Below are 22278 nucleotides of genomic sequence, written 5' to 3'. Positions count from 1 at the left end.
ACGAACAGGATCCTCTAATATTACCTCCTAGATGAATCTTTGCATGTGCTCCACTGTAGGCACTATTTATTTTTGACCTAATTTCCGTAGGGCTCGCGTAGGCACATACGGCTCAAAACCTCAAAGACCCATCAAAATCAAACACAAATAGTGGTAAGACATGTATATGACCTTTTTGGTGAGAACCAGTGTTATTTCTATATGATTTCAGTAGCAGTCAACTTTTGAAGATGACCTCTCCATGCTTCGATGCCCTTGCGGAATCTATTATCATTGGTCATATCTTTAAACATATATTCATGCTCATTGTTGCTCCAATGGACGCTAAAATTTACTCGTATTGGATGACGGAGAAAGTGCTCTAAAAATCATATTTGGAGTATGATGTTACATCCCTCAAAGAAATATTTTCCTTCTTGACACTTGGTCAGGGCACGGTAAATATCTAACAATACCATAGGAATAATAGTGACATCCTTTCCACGCAATAAAGTGGTGATTATGCAAGATAATCGAATATCAATATTTTTGTCATACCTCGGAAAAACCATTGTTCCTAGGAATGCTCTCCGCCCATGTCTTTACCAAGATGTGTATCCAATTTAATTATCAAGTTCTTTTCTGCACTTTGAATATCCTCTTGGACACCCATACCTGTCGTACAAGAAATCCAATTGAGCATGCCCTCATTACACACTTGCTATTTTATTTTGGCTGATTGTCATCTGCTCAAGGAACTTACTGCCAGTGACATCCCTGGGGGCCAAAGGTCTCTTCTTATGAAGCACATTGCCTAACCTTGTGTATCCAGCTAACTCCTCTAAAGTGGGAGTCCTTTCAAAGCCAATAAAATGGAATATATTTTTATTAGGATCCCAGAAATACACCAATACCTCGATTAAGTCCCTCCTTGGGTTGATCTCTATAATATTCACAAAGTGACCCAGATGGTCCTTTATCTTTTCCTGCTCATAAACACCCATATTTTTCCAATATTCTCTAAATAACTAGGGTATTTTATGCACAAGCCAAATCTATGGGGGCTCGCCATCTTTTGAATTTATTTCATATCTTCTTCTCATTGTATCCATATCGCACCTAAGTGGAAGAACATGAGGTTAGGGCCTAACCAAACTTAGATAATAAAAAATCGGGGATACCTTGGGATTTGAATCGTGAAAGTTAGAAATTGCAATATGGGACTTAAGTAACCGACTCTACCTATGTTTTGAAGTGAGTGTTTGCTGAAATAGAGCAGACACTCTCGTTAGGAGATGATACAATTTCGAAAGATCAGTCAACTGTGACCAAAATAGTAAGACTTGACCAATTTGAACGAAGCACCGAACCATAGAAGGGTTGCCTAAGTATATTTCATAAGGTCAAGAATCAAGTGCACGTAGTTCGTACAAGAGACAAAACTAGACTACAAGACCTTTCTTACGAAAACGGCCCTTTGTCACTTTCAAAAAAGGTTTTGGGGAAGTCCCGACAAAACACCCGAACATAGGGACAAAATAATAAAAAGTATACAAAAATAGATTAAAATAGTTATTTTTATGAAAACGGCCATTTGGTACTCCCGAGGGAGGTTTAAAGGTTGTCTCGGCAAATACGGACAGACACAAGATAAAAGTGGACAAAACTAGATGAGATGATTATTTTTGCAAAAACAGCCCTTCGGTACTTCCGTAGAAGGTTTAAATGTTGTCTCAGCAAGAACAACAGAATATAGGGACAAAATGGTACTAGGTAAACAAAAATGGACGAGATCACTGTTTTTTACAAAAACAAAACAAGACTTTAAGAACTTTCGAGCAAGGTTTAAGGCTGTCTCGGCAAAAGTAGCTGGACATAAGGGTAAAATGGTAAAAGGTGAACAAAAATAGCTAAAACAAATTCGAAATTTTTTATGCACACGCGCATATATATATATATATATATATATATATATATATATATATATATATATATATATATATATTACTCTTTTTTAAAAAAAATTGGGGCCGAACCCGATAGAGGTTACCTACGTATCTCACCGGGTAGTGAGAATCAGACCCGCGTAGTTTGATTGAAACCGATTATTTTTTTTTCTTTTTGATTTTTATGAAAATTAATCTTTAAGACCATATGTACTAGACCACATCATTTGTTTTTACATTTGTACAAAAATCGGGAGCATATTTTTTTATTTATCTATGTTCATTCAACCGATCCACCCTAAAGTCAGTCAATATGCAAGCCTCCCAAATAACGTAACAGGTAGCACATAACATGAATATCATATGGTCTCAATAAGGTACCTGTCCTAAAATAGAACCCGACCCCTATATCGAGCGCTGCTAAGTCAAATGCACGTGATCCAAATAAAGCTAGCCTACTAGGGATATCCAGCATGAGATTTGTTCTTCTAGGTTTAAATCCTAGTGGAGAAGGTATATAGACTGGCTTACTCGAGCGGACAACTTGAGTTGAGGAGGGTCACCGTACCGGTAGCATTACTTTCCGGCTTAGCTGATGGTGCTCCCCACTTAAACATGTGTGACTAAAATCCTTCACCGCGTAGCAAGCACCTCGGCTATCTCAAAGAAAGCGGTCTATGTCAACAAATGCCCAATTTTAATTTCAAGAAGACTCAGAAAGGGTCAATTTATATGTAAAATTCAACAATATCAAAATGATAAAAAGCAGACAAGCAGCACATTAGGCCCAAAGAAATCAAAGTATGTACAAATTTAATAAAGCCAAATAAAGTAAATGTACAAGCTCGAATTCTGATATCCCAAGCAGAGTCACCAGAGCTGTCATACCCCTTTTACCCCAAAAGATATATATGTTATGTGTAATTGTGGGTTAAAGAGTTTTTCCAATTAAAGTGATAAATTTGAGTAGGGATTATTTTATTTACAGAGTCGCCACATGAAATTGAATTTTGGGTATTCCAAGTCACCTTTTATTTGAATCCCTAATCAAAAGAGAATTGACTCTTTTATTATTGGTCTGCAAAAATAAAGTCTGGATAAGGAATTCTAGTGACCGAGGAGAAGGTGTAAAGTATTCCCCGAGTCCCATGGATCTAGCACAGTCGCTTTTATTGACTACATTTGGCTTAAATTAATTTTGGACAAACTGTGTTTGTTTGATTTTCATGTTTTTCCTATATCCGCTTTTGTTGCTTCATTATTAGAATTATCAAAGGATGTTTTGGATAATAAGATGTCGTAATCACACTACACAAGTGAATGCGTGATCGAGATGAAGTTAATTAATTTTTGTCATAACCGCGCTACGCAAGTGAATCCGCAATCATGACGAAGCATGTTATTACTTTTGAAAGAATTACTACATTTAAGGAAATTAATTTTGAAATTTATTAAATTTCATCTACTGCGCTACGCAAGCGAATCCGCGGCTATAACATGGGATTAATTAAAGTAGAATTAATTACAACTATTGGATATGATATGAGATTATTGAATTAAACATCATGCAATGCAGGCGAGTCCGTGAATGAAAAATTTAAAGCGCGCCTAATAGTTACCTATCATTTAAATTAATTTGAAGTGATTAGGTTTTTCATTCAAAATATGATATTTTCTTATGAAGTACTAATACCATGGGGGAAAACGTTGAAAGGTGCAATCCCGTTTAATTTCAATTAGTAGATTTACTAATCTAAAAGCTATCAAAATCGTCATAACTCAACTGTTACCCAATTGTTACGTTCAAGTCCCATCCTTTCTTTCAAGATTAATTCATGATTCTCTTATTAGTTAGTGAGCAAAACAATATTTCCTATGCTTGTGAACATTATACGAAAGGAAAAATGGACAGCAATCCCAGCAAGAAATGAACAACAATTCACCAGCCCGAAACCATGACAATGACCCGAGAAAAAACCAGCCACAGTTGAATAGACAAGAACCTCAAAAGAAAACCAAAGAACCTTGAAAGACTCAACTTTTTAGAGGATTTTTGCCCTCAAAGTTATCCCTCCAAAGAAGCTCTATGTTCTTTAGTTTACTTATTATATGCTCAGCAATCTTTTTCTCTCAAATTTTGTGTTTACTTAGAGTGTAAGATGTCAAAGCGTGATCGAGTGTATGTGTAAAGCTAGGAAAGAGCAGCCCTTAAATAGGTAAAGAAAGCCACTTTATTTTAGTTCACCAAAAGTCTGTCCAAAAAGACTGACTTTGTGTGTCAAAACACTACCCAAGGACTGCCCAAAAGGTGAAAGGACAGCCTAAAACCTGTTGCGACAGAAGCAAGGAGAAAAAGGGTCCTTTCAGCCACCCTACTAGTAGCTACTAAAAAAGTACTTTATTTCATGATTAAACTCATCTACCATCAGCTTTAAACTAAAACAGTACCAACCTATGTAATTCAAACTACAAAGAAGTTACTAGAACTTAGTTATTAACTAACAAAAGAAATAGCATGCTTACGTAATAACTAGACTAAACAATGTTTTAACTAATAACTAACCAAGAGAACTAGAATCGCTTAAGTTAAACTAAGACGAAATCAAAAATCATACAGAGCGCTAACTAAAATGAATCACTAAACAGAAGTAAACTATAACAGAACTACAAACAAATGAGAGGATAACAAAGAATCAAAAATTTGGAGGAAGCATTAGGATTTTACCTAAACGCTCGAGCTTCAAACCATAGTACAATGCAACTAGACACCAAATCGACCTCCACGCCTCTTTTTCTCGATGACAAATGCCTAAAAACAAACTCTGGCGAAACATAGTTGAGTCCAGCACTCTGTCAAAGAGAAAGAGAGGCTATGGGGTCGTGTTCATGCTGGAACAGAGGCTCAGCGATGGTGAGGTAGTGGCAGCGGGGGTGGTCGGGTTTCGAAGGTGAGACTAAAGGGGAAGTGCAAATATCGTGGATCTCTATCCATTTATGTATGTGTTGTAGGGTGGTGGTGGCCGGAGCTTCAAGAATAAGGGCAAAAAAGTGACGACTAAGATTTTCTAGATCGAAAGTTTATGGAGTTTGAGGAAGAATTAAAGGTTTTAGGGTTGAGATTTAGAAAGAGGAGGTTGAATGGATTGTATGGTACAAAGATGGGGTGGTTTGGACCACCACCGGTGGCAGCGCACAGTGGTGGCAGTGGCGGAGCGACGACTCTTTAGAGAGAGGGTGAGAGAGAGGAGAAGAGAGAAGGAAATAAGGGGAAAACAAGGGAAAAATTGGGGATTAGAGGCTTTAAATATTGGGGATGGAGAGTGAATGAGGGTCTTCGTATCTGCATGAGATGAATGGATGAGATTTAATCTCCCCTCACTTAATGAAATGACGTAGTTTCATCATGAAACTATGCCGTTTTGAACCAGGTCTTGGCTTGCCTCATCCGGATCGGGTCAGTGCCATTGGGCCACAGATTTGATCCGATATTTTGGCCCGTTTCGGATAAAAACACAACATAGCACAAACTTTTATTCTCTTTCATTTAAACAAGGGAAAAGGTCCAAATATAGCCCTCTACTTTGGTATATTGTTGACATGTACTCTCCGTTATACTATAGGGCAACATCTAGCCTCACCGTTATCAAACTTTATAAAAATACCCCTCATTAAACGAAGAGCCATCAAACATGTTGGCATGACCCATTTTTAAAATTAAAAACAACATAGCCCAAACTTTTATTCTCTTTCATTTAAACAAGGAAAAAGGTCCAAATATAGCCCTCTACTTTGGTATATTGTTCACATGTACCCTCCGTTATACTATAGGGCAACATCTAGCCTCACCGTTACCCAACTTTATAAAAATATCCCTCATTAAACGAAAAGCCATCAGACATGTTGGCATGACCCATTTTTAAAATTAAAAAGTTTCGACCCATCGACCCATAACCCGTTTAACCAAAGAGACCCATAATCTTATACTGGAACACTCAAAATACACCTTTTTCATTAGAGAAAAACCGAGAAGTGCCATGTCCTAGGGTTTTGCTGCCAAAGTTTCTCTGTGAATGCTGCAAAGGTGCAATGTTTTTTCCATATTTTCGTTGATTGTGCTTGGTTTCTTGTAAGATTGCATTATAAAAATTAATTGATAGCTCAATAAATTTCCTTTCCCTCTCATCTTTTCTCTAGTTTGCTTCCTAAGTTGAGTGCGCTTAGGTTGTCAAATGTCGCAAAATAGTTGTTCATCACAAAGAAGGTGTCGTTGTGGTTTGGTTGCCAACCACTTTACTTCCAGCACTCCTTCTAACCCGGGAAGGAGATTTTATATATGTCCTGGGACAAATGTATGTCACTTTATTGTTAGTTGTACTGATTTTTCTGTCACGGCCATAATTACCCTCCATAGGATGTCGTGATGGAACCTAGTCTCTAAGACTAGGTAAGCCTAATAATTTACGGAATAACTGAATATAAAACTGAACTCAAATCTCAACACATGATATGTAATTAGAAATTGCGATTCAAATAATTATAACTCTCAAAACCCGGTAGAAATAAGTCACAAGCTTCTAAGAGAAAATACTAAGTGTCTCTATCCATCAGAGTAAAAAGAGAATAAGAAAAATAATATAATTAGAATGGAGGGGGACTCTGAGGTCTGCGGACGCTAGCAGATATACCTTGAAGTCTCCATGTACGGTCTAGCTCACTAGTATCTCGCCTAATAGGAAGAACCTGGATCTGCAAAAAAATATGTACAGAAGTGTAGTACGAGTACACCACAACGGTACCCAGTAAATACCAAGTCTAACCTCGGTAGAGTAGTGAAGAGGTCAGGTTAGGGACTTACTCGAATACAAGGAAATGAAGCAGAAAATATAATAATACCATGAAATGACAGAGAAATGAACAACGAGAAATTACAGAAAGGTAACGGCACAACAAATATAGGTAAATAATAGGGGCGCTCCCAAGGTACCGCCTCGTAGTCCCAAATATAAATACATAACGGGGGGATCTCTCGAGGTACTGCCTCATAGTCCTAAAAATAAATACCCAATAGGGGATTTCCCGAGGTGTCGCCTCGTAGTCCCAAAAGTAAATAAGCAACAGTTGATCTCCCCAGGTTCCGTCTCGTAGTCCCAAAAGTAAATACGCAATAGGGGATCTCCTGAGGTACCGCCTCGTAGTCCCAAAAGTAAATACACGACAGGGGGAACTCCCGAGGTACCGCCTCGTAGTCCCAAAAGTAAATATACAACTAATAAATTACGGAACAACAAATTCACGGCAAGGAATCCTACAGTTAAATATCGAATATAATAATCAAGGAAACAAGTAATTCAACAAAGCATGTTGCACGAATTTCAAGTAAAGGTTAAGACACGTAAACATATGATACTAGGCTAAACATGACAGCTGCACATGCTAAGGCAACTCCGTTAAGGAATTTAAAAGAAATCTACTCAGCAAGAACCGGAATTTCCACAATTAGCCATTGTACGCACTCGTCACCTTGCTTACACGGCGCTTACATATCATAAATTGTTACAACAGTACCAAATCCTAAGGGAATTTCTCCCACACAAGGTTAGACAAGTCACTTACCTCGAATCTCGCTCAATCAATCGATAAGAATGCATTTCCCTTGACTTTCTGACTCCGAACGGTCTAAATTTAGCCAAAAGCAATTTCATACTATACATATGACTACAAGAAACTAATTTAAATAATAAAACTATGACTTTAGCAAAGAATTAAAAAATCACCCCAAAAGGTCGACCCGAGCCCACGTCTCGGAATCTGATAAAAGTCACAAATTACGAACACCCATTCGATATCGAGTTCTCCCATAAAAAAATTACTCAAATCCGACCTCAAGTCGCCTTTAAATTCCCAAAATTTCTGTCTAAGAACTTCTACCATTTCCCCCTAAATTTCTCAACCCCATATCACTAATTTAACGATGAAATTAATGACATGATCGTGAAAATTAACCAAAATTAGGTAAGAATCACTTAGCCCAATCACCCGCGTGAAAATTTCTCCAAGAATCGCCTCACATTGAACTCTAAAAATCAATTTTGTGTTATAAAATCAAACCCTCGTGTTTGGAATATAATCTGTCCCGGCTTTTCGCATATGCGACCACATTAGCCGCTTTTGTCGCACCTCATTTACGGTCCATCCTTTGCATCTGCGGTCAAGTCCCCGCTTCTGCGGACGCGCATCTGCGCAAACGAACTTGCTTTTGCAGACCAGCTTCATCACCCCTGCTTCCGCTTTTGCGACCCTCTAAGATCCGCACCTGCGGAATTCGTGCAATATCTGCACTCCACGGTCCCCAGTCCATTCCTCTGCATCTGTGCAACACAGCCCGCACATGCGAGCTTGCACATGCGATCAAAGCTCCGCAGGTGCGGTTACACCAGCACAACCCAATCTTCAGCAATTTCACATCTTCAACTTTTGATTTGTTAATCATCCAGAATCAACCCGACGCCCCCGAGACCTCAACCAAATATACCAACCAGTCCTAAAATATCACACGGACTTAGTCGAGTCTTTAAATCACATCAAACAATGCTTACAACACGAATTGCATATCGATTCAAGCCTAATGAACTTTAAAACTTCAAACTTCTACATCTGATGCCGAAACCTATCAAATCAAGTCTGATTGACCTCAAATTTTGTACACAATTCTTAATTGACAATACGGACCTATTCCAACTTTCGGAATCGGAATCGGAATTCGACCCCGATATCAAAAAGTTCACTCCCGGTCAAATATTTCAAAAATCGTCCAATTTTCCAACTTTCGCCAATTGTCGCCAAAATGACCTACAGGCCTCCAAATCAACATCTGGACATGCTCCTAAGACCACAATCATCATACGAACATGTTGGAACCTTCAAATCTCGATTTTGAGGTCTATTACTCAAAAGTCAAATCTTAGCCAATTCTTTTAACTTAAAGCTTCCGACCACACATATAAGTCATAAATACCTGAAGTGAATCTACTCAAGGCTTAAAACCGCCGAACGACGCGCTAGAGCTCAAAATGACCGGCCGGGTCGTTACATTCTCCCCCACTCAAACATACGTTTGTCCTCGAACGTGCTAAGAACTGCTCCAGAGAGGTCCAAAATCACTGTGCAAAACCATGTGCACCTACCTGTGCCACCATAACCCAGTTGGGCACATTAGCTCGAGTCGGACTGAAGGTCCTCCTTTCTATTTAGTCAATAAGCCTTAGAACCAAATTCCAGCAGCTAAATTTCTCTACAAGACCTGATTCGAACATATGAACATCGTACCAATCACCACATACTGTACCAAAACATGTTCATAAACCTTTTTCTGAATTCACACCATGCCCTGCATAATTCACATACCCATAATAACATCCTCCGACCAAAATAGCTGAAATTTCACAAATCTGATGCCCGCAAATACATTCCATTATGTATATAAATCATGTTTCAACTCTCGCAATACTGCCACGACGAAAGAGACGTGTAGAAACTCATAACCACCTGCCGAATCAATAATTCATGGACTCTCTCCTCCTGACAAGAACCATTACATCATTCTGAACTGAATAATGATATTTTCCCTTTAATGTACCTTATATACATCTGATTGCACAAATTTTAGGTCTAATAATCTCGTCTCACCTAGTACAAGGTGCTCAGGCAATAATCCACCTCAATCACTGACTCAGATCTCACATGAAGCCATCAATGCGCCGACAAGCTACAACTCCAATATGACACATAAGGAGGAATGAACTCAAGAAAAGAATTACCCAGCCCGCGTAACGAATAAAACGGTCAAATCGATGTTATGAACCCTTCTCAGAGGATGAGAAACAAAATATGTAGGAACAGGCACAGGGAACCGTACTCAACATAACACCATTGCGGCGTGCAACCCGATCCAAATATGATACCGTTGCGATGTGCAACCCGATCCAAATAACGCACCCGTGGCGGCATGCCACCCGATCCACTCATAACAATAAATAAGGACATACCCATCAAGCCATAATGTTTCTACCTATGGAATACCGAATATCGGCTATAAGCACGCCAAGTGCAAAAACAAATAAAATAAATACAACTCTAGGGAGACGGATAGTGTAATATGCCACAAAACCCAAGCACGACTAATGTGTGATAAATGATCTACATCTCGAGATCCATCCTGCTCATATGATACCATAAGATACACGGGATCTCAACACATGTGCGAATAATCAAGCCGTCTCAATTCGGCACAACCCCCACAGTTCACAAACAAAGGAATAGAGCGCCTTCTAGGCATAAATTCTCACATTAACGATAGTACCAAAAATCTTTGTACTTGGTTTCGATCCTTAACAATCAAGTGGCTAGCATGTCACACTCATACCATTTCCCCGTGGGGTATGCTCCCACAACCTTCCGCCCAGGTAGCCAAGTCCGCACATTCGTACCACTAACTATACAAATTCTATAAAGCAGATCAAGAATCTGCAAATCAATACAAAATGCTCCATCCACAGAACATCATTCCCTTGCGACACCAAGAAAATGTCAGCTTACTCTGAACATCAAATTCTTCCTGGCTCATCCGAGCTCGTGACACTCTTGTCAACACTGAATTGCAACCTTGGTCCTCAACTTTCAAATTCCCATGCTGCTCACTGCACCTATAATTCCATTACGCGAGAGTACATGAATTCATCATAATCCTTGAACTACCAGTAGAATAACACTTCATTGGCTTGAAACCTTCCACGTATCTCATTTCCGAAGAGCCCATGCAACACGCAACTGAATTCCCAAATCGCAGAAAATACCACCTCAAGCCATAGTATGAACCGCCATGACTCTTCCTAAATTTACACAACAAGGCCATTTGAATCAAATACCTCCTAAATCAATCAAGTTATGGTGGCTGTCAAGCCCGCACGTACAACCACAACCACATGTATGACTTCACACGCCGAAGGAACTGATCGTTGCCACAATCATGTCGGCCCAGCCATTACTAACCGATCCAAATTCTTTCAATTTACCCTTGACCCGACTTAGAAATATAATAGCTCTATTCACAACATAATGAACTCAATCTGCACCCATCCCGAGTGACTCGAATCGCGAGACTCGATCCTTAACCGCACAATAGGCCCGAAATCCTTAGGCACTACAATTTAATTCTGGAACCCACTAGGACTGTTGTTGAGAGTCACCCACTCTGACCTGATCGTAAATATACCAAACTTCAACTCTATGCTAGCACATGAACACCCCCTCAAAGAGGCAACCGGCTGAATTCCTTTCCTTGTACATTACATCCATAAGAAGCATAAACTATGGGTCTTCCCGAAACCTGCACCTCAATTGATAAGGTGAAGTATAGCACACATTCATCAAGTTCTTTGTTGAATTACCCGTGTTGGTTCCTTTTCTTAGTCATAAATAATCCACCAACGCATCGATAACCAGAAATCGCACAAGCAGACAACCACGCGATCCACTCGTAGACGGTGGGGCTCCCCCACTAAGCTTTAAACTACCATCACATAATGTAGAGCCCACAATGATTCCTCCTTCTCATTTACTATCATCCCGTACCATTAACCTGCCAAATTTCTCGAAGTCTTTTGTTAAGATTTTCATGAACACTGTGAATCATCAGTCACAATAACATATTCGACTTCTTACCGGGTAGCAAGTAGTATTCTTCGCAGAAGCTTCATCAACATCCCGCAACCGCTAACCTGCTTACAGGAGATAACCCACATGTGGAATTCCATAGCGACATCTCCCAACGATGTTGCACTGGGTACAACTACCACAAAATCAGTAAACCCTCCTGAGCCCGTGCTCATCCACCAGCTGTACCAGTTTGTTCATTCCCCATTGACATCAACTGAAAGTCCGACAATACATCCCAAACTCGAAGTCATGTTGCATCCCATGACAATCAAGTTTTCACACCCCTCTTCATTTCAAGAAAACTCATTTCTTCCATATTCAATGTTCCTCAGTACAGTAGCCACTATTTCAAATAAGGTCCGTAGACCTAGTCACTTTCCACCATGAGTCTCAAATCGCTCTGAACTTTCTCAAGGCACATGGCTACCCTAACACATAATCCACATGCTACTCTGCCACTCTCAATTCGGTTAAACTATCTTCTTTAAGTAACTGCTCAACCTCTACTTTCCATTCTTGACCTGCTAGTAATTCGACACCTCCCGCCATGTCCTCCCTCATACTTTGTTGCCCCAAATGTTCAAATCAAATCCATACATGTAGCACTTGAATTGTAAATCGCTACCCACTCCCAACCTCCTAGAATATCTTCGTTCTCAAGCCATCAACACTAGAAACACCAATTCGATTTTGAAACAGCTACACTCGCTATCTGTGACACCCATTTCTTAGCCGCCGCTCCCCAGTGTCCTAACCCGAAGGCAAATTGAAGAAGGCCATAACACTGGAAAACCTTAATGCGTTCTAACAAGGACGACGACACCACATCACAATTGAGAATTCCACCACGCCCGAAAACATTAAGTCTCGTCACTTCATCAACCAAGACCTGAACATCCATGGCCCGATTGCCTTTCCTCCGCTGGAATTGAATGTCAAACCTCTACAATATGCACCGAGAAATCCTTCTTTCAATTCATTCACTACCTCGACACATAGACAAGAACCCTACCATTATACCAACACTGTGCGATAATAACGCATGAACATCATAGCAATCCGTGTATAGCCTCAAAATCGTAGGAAGTACAGATACCGAACTGAAACAACAGAACATCCTTCTGCAAGGCGACGATAATAGCCCACTCAAACACATAAGGAAAAACATCTTGCACCATATCTGTAGTACCACTACAACACTTCGGTGCCCAATTGATAAAAAGCACTTCACGTCGCATGAGGTTGAGTAGGAAGGAAATTGTCACGCCCCGAACTCGAGGAGCGCGACCGGTACTCAACCGAGTAAACCCACTCGAGCAAGCCTAATTTACATTAACCTCTCATCATTACTCATTTATGATTTACCAAAACATCATTAGATCATGACTTTTAGATTGAATACATTTAGCTCAATGGCCAACAATCTTTCTCATGATGGGTGTGTGTCCTCATAAATAATTGTGAACATAAATACATGACAAAACTCAAATATTTAATTACATGACCCACAGTGTACATGGAGCTTCTATGAAAATAGATACCTATAAATATAAAATGAACTAGACCCAAACACCCACTAGAACTGTGGCAGGCTCACCATAAGCCGAGTAGTGAAGAAGATCCCTATCAAAGGTCCATATCATCCTGTAGAAGTATACATGCATCCATTAAAAGATGCAGCGCCTCCGGCAAAAGGGACGTGGGTACGTGTGGAATAGTACTCATATGTAAGGTAGTCAAAACAACATATGAAAATATGGTAACTCAAATAAAAGGCAAATAAAGTACATCAAGAAACTATGAAACATCCAATAGAATCACATTTCAAGTCTTATTATACTTCCATCATTCTAACTTTCTTTTAGGATCAATTGCGCCATATGAACTATACGTGGAATACATAATATAATGTAATTGTAACAGCATGTGCAAACAAGGCCAATAAAAATGGCACCTTCCTCTCTTATTCTTCACATATACATTTCATAGACCGTCCTTAGTATTCACATATCATATTATACACCTATATGTCTTATAGACCGTTCACAGTCTCACTTATACAATACACCTGTGTGTTTCATAGACCATTTACAGTGTTCACTTATACAATACAAATACACATATTCAAGGGCTTGGAAATAAAACATGAATATGATGAATCATGGTAACAGTAAAAGGGCTTAGATAGCCGTTAACATCGAGCAAATTTATTAAGATCTTCCATTCAAATTTATAGATATTAAGTCGGGGATCCTCTATAACCACCTTCACACAAAGCGGCCCTGCCACCTCACCCCAATATATGCTGGTAGAGGTGTATCACGATACCACAATCTCTACACAAAGCGGCCCTGCCGCCTCACCCCAATATATGCGAGTGTATATGTATCACCATACCATAATCCCTACACAAAGTGGCCCTGCCGCCTCACCCCAATATATGCGGGTGGAGGTATATCACAATACCGCAATCCCTACACAAAGTAGTCATGCCGCCTCACCCCAATATATGCAGGTGGATGTGTATCACAATACCACAATCCCTACACAAAGCGGTCTTGTCACCTCACCCCAATATATGCAGGTGGAGGTGTATCACAATCCCTACACAAAGCGGTCATGCCGCCTCACCCCAATATATGCGGGTGGAGGTGTATGACAATACCGCAATCCCTACACAAAGCGGTCCTACCGCCTCACCCCAATATATGCAGATGGAGGTGTATTCCACAATACTAAAACTCTACACAAAGCAGCCTTGCCGCCTCACCCCCAATGTATGTGGGTGGAGGTGTAATCCCAATCACAATACCATATATAAACTCAAAGCGACATAGTTTGTCATTACATTTAAGGTTGTAATTTCTCATATCATTGGAATACTTCATGTTCATGCTCATTATGGAGAAACACAACTCATTACATTAGCACATGCATGGTAAATCAATAAGTCGATTTCAATGGCACATTGGCCCAATTCCTTTTCTTAAGGTTCATCATCATTTAACAAAGGACATCTCCCTTCCATCTCATTATTCACTCCCTTGACATCTTGAGGTCATTATCTAGGTTCATAACTCTTGGGGACTTAACAATTGAAGTCATTTACATATATTATTTCAGAAGCATACAACTATAGTTGAAACCATTAGGACATACAACACTTCATAATTCTCATTTAGGTAACGACCACATTTCATGTTCATACTATCACTTACTTGTACTTGCCATGGGTGATCATAGAACATTAAGAGCATTTAGAACATTTAGAAATATCATAGTCTTTACTCGCAAGAACGTAGGGGATTATAACACATTGGAAACAAAAGTACAAATACATACATCTCATAACCATTTAACACTATATATCACTCAATCCGTACTTTCAACCACTTACAATATTATTATCTTATTGGCTCTCTTGGCCATACATATGATTCTTCATTGATGGCACAATGGCTGTATTTCATATTCCACACATTCATATCTTTTCTTTCATGGATCATCATCATAAATATCAACATATTACAATATTTCGGAAATCACAACTTTAGGTTCATTGGCAATGAAGACTCTAAACACAATGGATTTCTTTCCAACAAATGGAGTAAAATAATTAGCAATCGAAGCACAAGTTAATATCATAAACGAGTAACACACCATTTATTCTTGAAATACTTTTTCCCAAAAGGGCAATACACCATTTCAACTCATGATTATGTAAAAGCTCAAAACATATTGGAAATACCTACCAAGCATAGCATTAGTTCGAACAACCACATTTGGACATGACTTGTGTACATAAGCTTTTGGATAATTCTATTTTTAGAGTCAATTTGGAATAGTTGAATCAAGGCTCATTTCATAATATTTCACACACCATTTCATTTCGTTGGCGCTATTGGCCATAAGTGTAACTTTCATTCTTGGCACGGTGTTCAGACTTTATATCCCTAACTCACTACTTTCACTTTCAAGTATCTTTATAGATTATCGACAATAAAGAATCTATAATCATGACTTTTAGTACACCTATGAGCAATTAAGAGTCTTAAGTACATTGAGACTTCTTACACAATTTGGCATAATAGCCTTCACTTGAAATACTACTTGGAGTCATAATATTTTTATACCCAGCTCATACTTTGAACACATTCCCGAAGGATAACATCATATGATAAGAGCATCCAGAACACATTTTGAACATATACCTTTCAACACAAAGTTTATTCGGGATAGTTGATTTATAAAGAATAACTCGGGACTTACAAGAACATCATGTAATTAAATTCTAGGAAAGAAGTTTAGCCAACGTACCTCGCATTGAGCTTTCTTAAATTACTACAACGTTCTAAAAATTATAGCAATCCCAATCTATTTTGAGACATAACAAAATTGAGCATAAATTAGGAAGGTATTCATGGTTTTAGCTCATTTGAGTATTTTATCAAACACTAGGTGTGCAAATTTAACTACAATGTTCTTCTACTAGATTTCCTTCACTCCTCAACCCAATATTTACTTATTTAAGCTTAAAAATCTTTACACAAACCTTATTGGTACAATCATATATACATAATACTCTTACACCCAAGAATCATACTCCTAATCACCAATCTTTTACCCCAAACTCGAAATTGAAGACTAGGGGTTTGAATCTTACATCTTAGATGAAGATCTTGTGATTGGCTTACTTGATTATTGAAGATTTTTGCAAGACTGGATGATTAGAATGTTAGGTTCCCTTCTTATCTCTCTAAAATTCTCTTACCTCTCTCTAAAACCCTCAGAAAACACCCCAAAATAAGCCCCAAAAGCTATTTATCAAAATGGGGCCGGGTTATGAAAATAGAAAAATTAACTCTTCGAACTCAGGTCTGCGGTCGCATAATGGACCGCACAATGCACCGCAAAACTGATGCCCAAAAATGGGCTTAACTGGACAGGTCTGCGACCATTTTGCGGTCGCATAACCACTTTTGCGGCCCGCAGAATGATTTTGCGATAGCAAAATTGGCCGCAGAATTTTATTCTGCTAGCCTTTAGTAATTTGGTCATAACTTCTTGTAGGCGTGTCCAAATGACAAACAGCTTGAAGCGTTAAAAACTAGACTCTACGATCTTTAGTTTGATAGGTCATCCATCACATAAATCCTTATATATATATATATATATGTAGATATGCTCGTCCAAAGTTTGGTCTTGTGCGTACCCATTTGAAACTTTAGTCTATCATGAAATTTCCAACTTGACTTAGACTTAGGGCTCACCTTAGACCCCACCTCACTTATAATATGATTTGTACACTAAAATTCATATCAAATTGATATCCATCATATTGATAGCCCTCGTCTGCATACAAAATAATATAATTAGCGCACATCAACTTTCTTAATAGCGCTTAAGTACTTCAAAATTTTTCGGGGTGTTACAGAAATAAAGGCATAGGCCCCAAAGGAATCAAATCGCATGATGAGGAAATCAAGGAAGTGACGCTTTTTCGAACAGTTCCATAGCCTCCTGAAAATAAGTACAGACGTTTCCATACCGATCCGCGAGACTCTACTAAACCTGTTTTTAAATCATAACACCTATGAACCTAGAGCTCTAATACCAACTTGTCACCACCCCAATATTCCTCTATAGGATGCCGTGATGGTACCTAGTCTTTAAGACTAGGTAAGCCTAACAATTTGCGGAATAACCGAATATAAAACTGAACTCAAATTTCAACACATGATATGTAATTAGAAACTATGAGTCGAATAATTACAACTCCCAAAACCTAGTAGAAATAAGTCACAAGCTTCTAAGAGAAAATACTAAGTGTCTCTATCCATCAGAGTCTAAAGAGAAAAAGGAAAACAACATAATAGTGATGGAGGGGGACTCCAAGGTCTGCAGACGTTGCCAGATATACATTGAAGTCTCCACGTACGGTCCAGCTCACTGGTATCTGGCCTGGTAGGAAGAACCTGGATCTGCACAAAAAGATATGCAGAAGTGTAGTATGAGTACACACAATGGTACCTAGTAAGTGCCAAGCCTAACCTCGGTAGACTAGTGACGAGGTCAGGTCAGGGCCCTACTGAAATAAAAGGAAATGAGGTAAAAAATATAATAATACCATGAAATGACAAAGAAATGAACAACGAGAAATTACAGAAAGGTAACAGCACATCAAATAGAGGTAAACAATATGAGCACTCCCGAGGTATCACCTCATAGTCCCAAATATAAATACACAACGGGGGGATCTCCCAAGGTACCGCCTCGTAGTCCCAAAAATAAATACGCAATAGAGAATCTCCCGAGGTACCGCCTCATAGTCCCAAAAGTAAATATGCAACAGGGGATCTCCTGAGGTACCACCTCGTAGTCCCTAAAGTACATTCGCTACAGGGATCTCCCAAGGTACCGCCTCGTAGTCCCAAAAGTAAATACATGACAGGGGGATCTCCCGAGGTACTGCCTCGTAATCCCAAAAGTAAATATGCAACTCATAAATTATGGAACAACGAATTCACGACAAGGAATCTATAACGACCCGGCCGGTCGTTTTGAGTATTACAACCCCGGTTCCCCATTTTTTGCTCAAATTATACTTTATAGTTGTTGTGTGACTTGTCGGGGTAATTGGTTTCGGTCCGGTGAGGTTTTGAAATGAATTGGAACACTTAGTTCCAAGGTTTAAAGCTTAAGTTAAAATAGTGACTGGATGTCGACTTTGTGTAAACAACCTCAGAATTTAATTATGATGATTCCAATAGCTCCGTATGGTGATTTTGGACTTAGGAGTGTGTCCGAAAAATTATTTGGAGGTCCATGGTGGAATTAGGCTTGAAATGCCGAAAGTTGAATTTTTGGGAAGCTTGACCGGGGGGTTGACTTTTTGATATCGGGGTCGGAATCCGATTTTGAAAATTTGAATACCTCGGTTATGTTATTTATGACTTGTGTGCAAAATTTGAGGTCAATCAGACGTGAAGTGATAGGTTCCGGCGTCGTTTGTAGAAACTAAAAATTTTAAAGTTTATTAGGCTTGAATTGGAGTGTAATTAATGGTTTTAGCGTTGTTCAAGGTGATTTGAGGGTTCGACTAAGTCCGTATGATATTTTAGGACTTGTTGGTGTATTTGGTTGAGGTACCAAGGGGCTCAGGTGAGTTTTGGATGGTTAACGGATCATTTTTGGCCTTGGTGAGATTGTTGATGTCTGCTGCTGCATTTTTCTAATTTTCGCGTTCGCGAGTGGGCCCTCGCATTCGCAAAGAGTGTTTTCTGAGTGTGAGGTTTTGTTCTTCGCATTCGCAAAGGGGAGGACGCTAACGCGAAGGTATGGTCAGTGTGTGCATCGCGAACGCATGAGAGGTGTCGCGTTTGCGAAGAAGAGTGAGGCTATTGGGGACCCCCGGGTCTTTGTTACATGTATTCGCGAGGTAGAGTTCGCGTTCGCGAAGGTCTGAGCTGGTAAAGTTTCGCATTCACGAAGTCGTGGTTGCATTCGTGAAGGGTAAGATTTGCAAAGTTTCGCGTTCACGAAGCCACGGTCGCGTTCGCGAAGGGTTAAATTTGCGGGCAGTCGAGTTCGCGACAGGTCCCCCGCGTTCGCGAAGAAGAGAGGTCTGGACAGAGAGTTTAAGTTATGAAAATGGGACGAATTTTCAGTTTTTGACGGATTTGAGCTCGAGAAGAGGCAATTTTCGGGAGTTTTTCAAGGGAAACAATGGGGTAAGTATTCTTAACTCAATATTGGTTAAATTACCCGAATCCATGATTGAGGGAGGTCGAGGGCCTGATTGTGAGGATATTTTTGGGATCGGGCTGCACGCCGCAGCAGGCCATGTTGGCTTTATATATATTATACTATTGCACGTGAGTTGGCCGTGCAGCACGTGAGTTGTCCGTGCGGATCCAGATATTATTATACCATATGAGTTGTTCGTGCAGCACGTGAATTGTCCGTGAGGATCCAAATATGATATTATAGCACGTGAGTTATCCGTGCAATACGTGAGTTGTCCGTGCTTATAGCGCTTGGGCTGTAGGAGCCCCTCATGAGTCTGTACACATCCCCAGTGAGCGTAGTCGAATATAAATATGGATCGGGATGCACGCCGCAATATGTATTATATAGCGCTGAGTGATTGAGTGTGCTGAGCATAGTGAGAGAGAATGCGAGACAGTGAGATTTAGTACTCTGAGAGTGTGAGTACATGAGTACAATCTCTGAGATACATTGCATTGACATGCACACATGACATACATGCATAGAGATGTGTTTTTTTCATGTTGTACGGTATCACATTATTCATGATTTCTCACACATATTGACAGATGGGTATAGTGATGCATTTGTTTTACACTGGTTATCTAGAAAGAAAATGAGACATTTTATTTATTATTAAAAGGATTTTGGAAAAATTACTGTTTTCGAATTTATTCATATTTTTGATAATTTCGGTAAACAATTTGGGTTTTCATTTATGTACTTGAAAGGCAGAACTATTTTCAGAAGTCATGATTTAGATAAGCATTTATTCTTTGAGTTACTTCTGGTATTACTTGTTTAATATTGTTATGAACTATTGTTGGTTATGGAAGTTGGACTCTAACCTTGGTACAACCTCGTCACTACTTTCGACCTAAGGCTAGGTTTGTTACTTACTCAGTACATGGGGTCGGTTGTACTGATACTACACTTCTGCATGTTGCGTGCAGATCTTGGTTGTTATTGTTGATGTGCTCGATGGTTGCGGGATTTGAAGATGTACCAGCGTTCCTGTTGTAGCTGTCTCTTTTTTATGGTAGTCTTAGATTAATAAATCTCTGCTTATGTATTATTCAAACAGACTATGTAATTATTTCATTTTCGCTTTGTATACTCTATTCTTAGAAGCTCATGATTTGTACTACCAGTTCTTGGGGGATGTATAAGATTAAGATCTTTATTCACTTAAATTGCTTTAATAATTGTTATTGGAATTGGATAATTGAAAGTTGGCTTACCTAGCGGGTTGGGTTAGGTGTCATCATGACTAGTTGAATTTTGGGTCGTGATAGAATCCTACAGTTAAAGACTGAATACAATAATCAAGGAAACAAGTAATTCAACTAAGCATGTTGCACGAATTTCAAGTGAAGGTAAAGACACGTAGACATGCGATACTAGGCTAAACATGACAGCTACACATGCTAAGGCAACTCACTTAAGGAATTTAAAAGAAATCTACTTAGCAAAAATCAGAATTTCCACATTTAGCCCATGTACGCACTCGTCACCTCGTATACACGACGCTCACATATCACAAATTCTTACAACAGTACCAAATTCTAAGGGGATTTCCCCCACACAAGGTTAGACAAGTCACTTACCTCGAATCTCACTCAATCAATCGATAAAAATGCCTTTCCTTCGACTTTCCAACTCCGAGTAGCCCAAATCTTGCAAAAAGCAATTTCATACTATAATACGACTACAAGAAACTAATTTAAATAATGAAACTACGACTTTAGTAAAGAATTAAAAAATCACCCCAAAAACCCGGGCCCACATCTTAGAATTGGGTAAAAGTCACAAATTACGAACACTCATTCGATATCGAGGTCACCCATACCAAAAATTACTCAAATCGCCTTTAAATTTCCAAATTTTCAGTCTAAGAACTTCCACCATTTTTGCCAAATTGCCCAACCCCAAATCACTAATTTAATGATGAAATTAAGGACATAATCGTGAAAATTAACCAAAACTAGGTAAGAATCACTTACTCCAATCACCCGCGTGAAAATCTCTCCAAAAATCATCCACTTTTCTAACTTTCGCCAATTGACGCTAAAATGACCCATGGGCCTCCAAATCAATATCCGGACACGCTCCTAAGACCACAATCATCATATGAACCTGTTGGAACCTTCAAATTCCGATTCTGAGGTCGTTTACTCAAAATTCAATTCTTAGCCAACTTCCAACTTAAAGCTTTTGAAATTAGAATTTTTTTTCCAAATCAATCCCGAACTTTCCGAAATTAAATTCCGACCACACGTACAAGTCATAATACCTGAGGTGAAACTACTCTAGGCCTCAAACCACCGAACTACGCGATAGAGCTCAAAACAACCGGTCGGGTCGTTACATTTTCACTCTTATTAAACTTAATATTTTTAGTATTCCTTTAATGTTACTAACAGTAAGTTGTTTGGATTGTGGTCGACAGTTTATTTCATGTGGCTATTGGGAATGGGAAGACGAAGTATACCCGGATAAAGCTTTAATTGTAATAAGAGATTTAAAGTTGTCGTTGGATGCCGTTAAGATTGAACGAGACAATTTGAAGGAAAAAGATGTTGCATTGGAGGCTATTAACATGTTGGAGATGAACAAAGCTATAACATTTGAAGAGAAGTTGATGAAGATGAGAATTTTTCTTATGATTTCATGGGCTCTTTTTGTTGGATTTGTTGCGGCATTGATGATGAAGTAAATTTCCCCTTCGATGATAAAGTGACTTTTCACAATATCTATGTGTAATAGTTGGTGAATCGTTGTAGTATTATGTTTGTCGTGTCCTTAATTCTGGGCTGATGAAGCTAATATCTATGTGTAATAGTTGATGAACTAAATCATTGTGTTTAATGTA

Source organism: Nicotiana tomentosiformis, chromosome 7, assembly GCF_000390325.3.
Source record: "Nicotiana tomentosiformis chromosome 7, ASM39032v3, whole genome shotgun sequence".
NCBI lineage: Eukaryota > Viridiplantae > Streptophyta > Magnoliopsida > Solanales > Solanaceae > Nicotiana > Nicotiana tomentosiformis.
Note: the sequence above shows the minus strand (reverse complement) of the source record.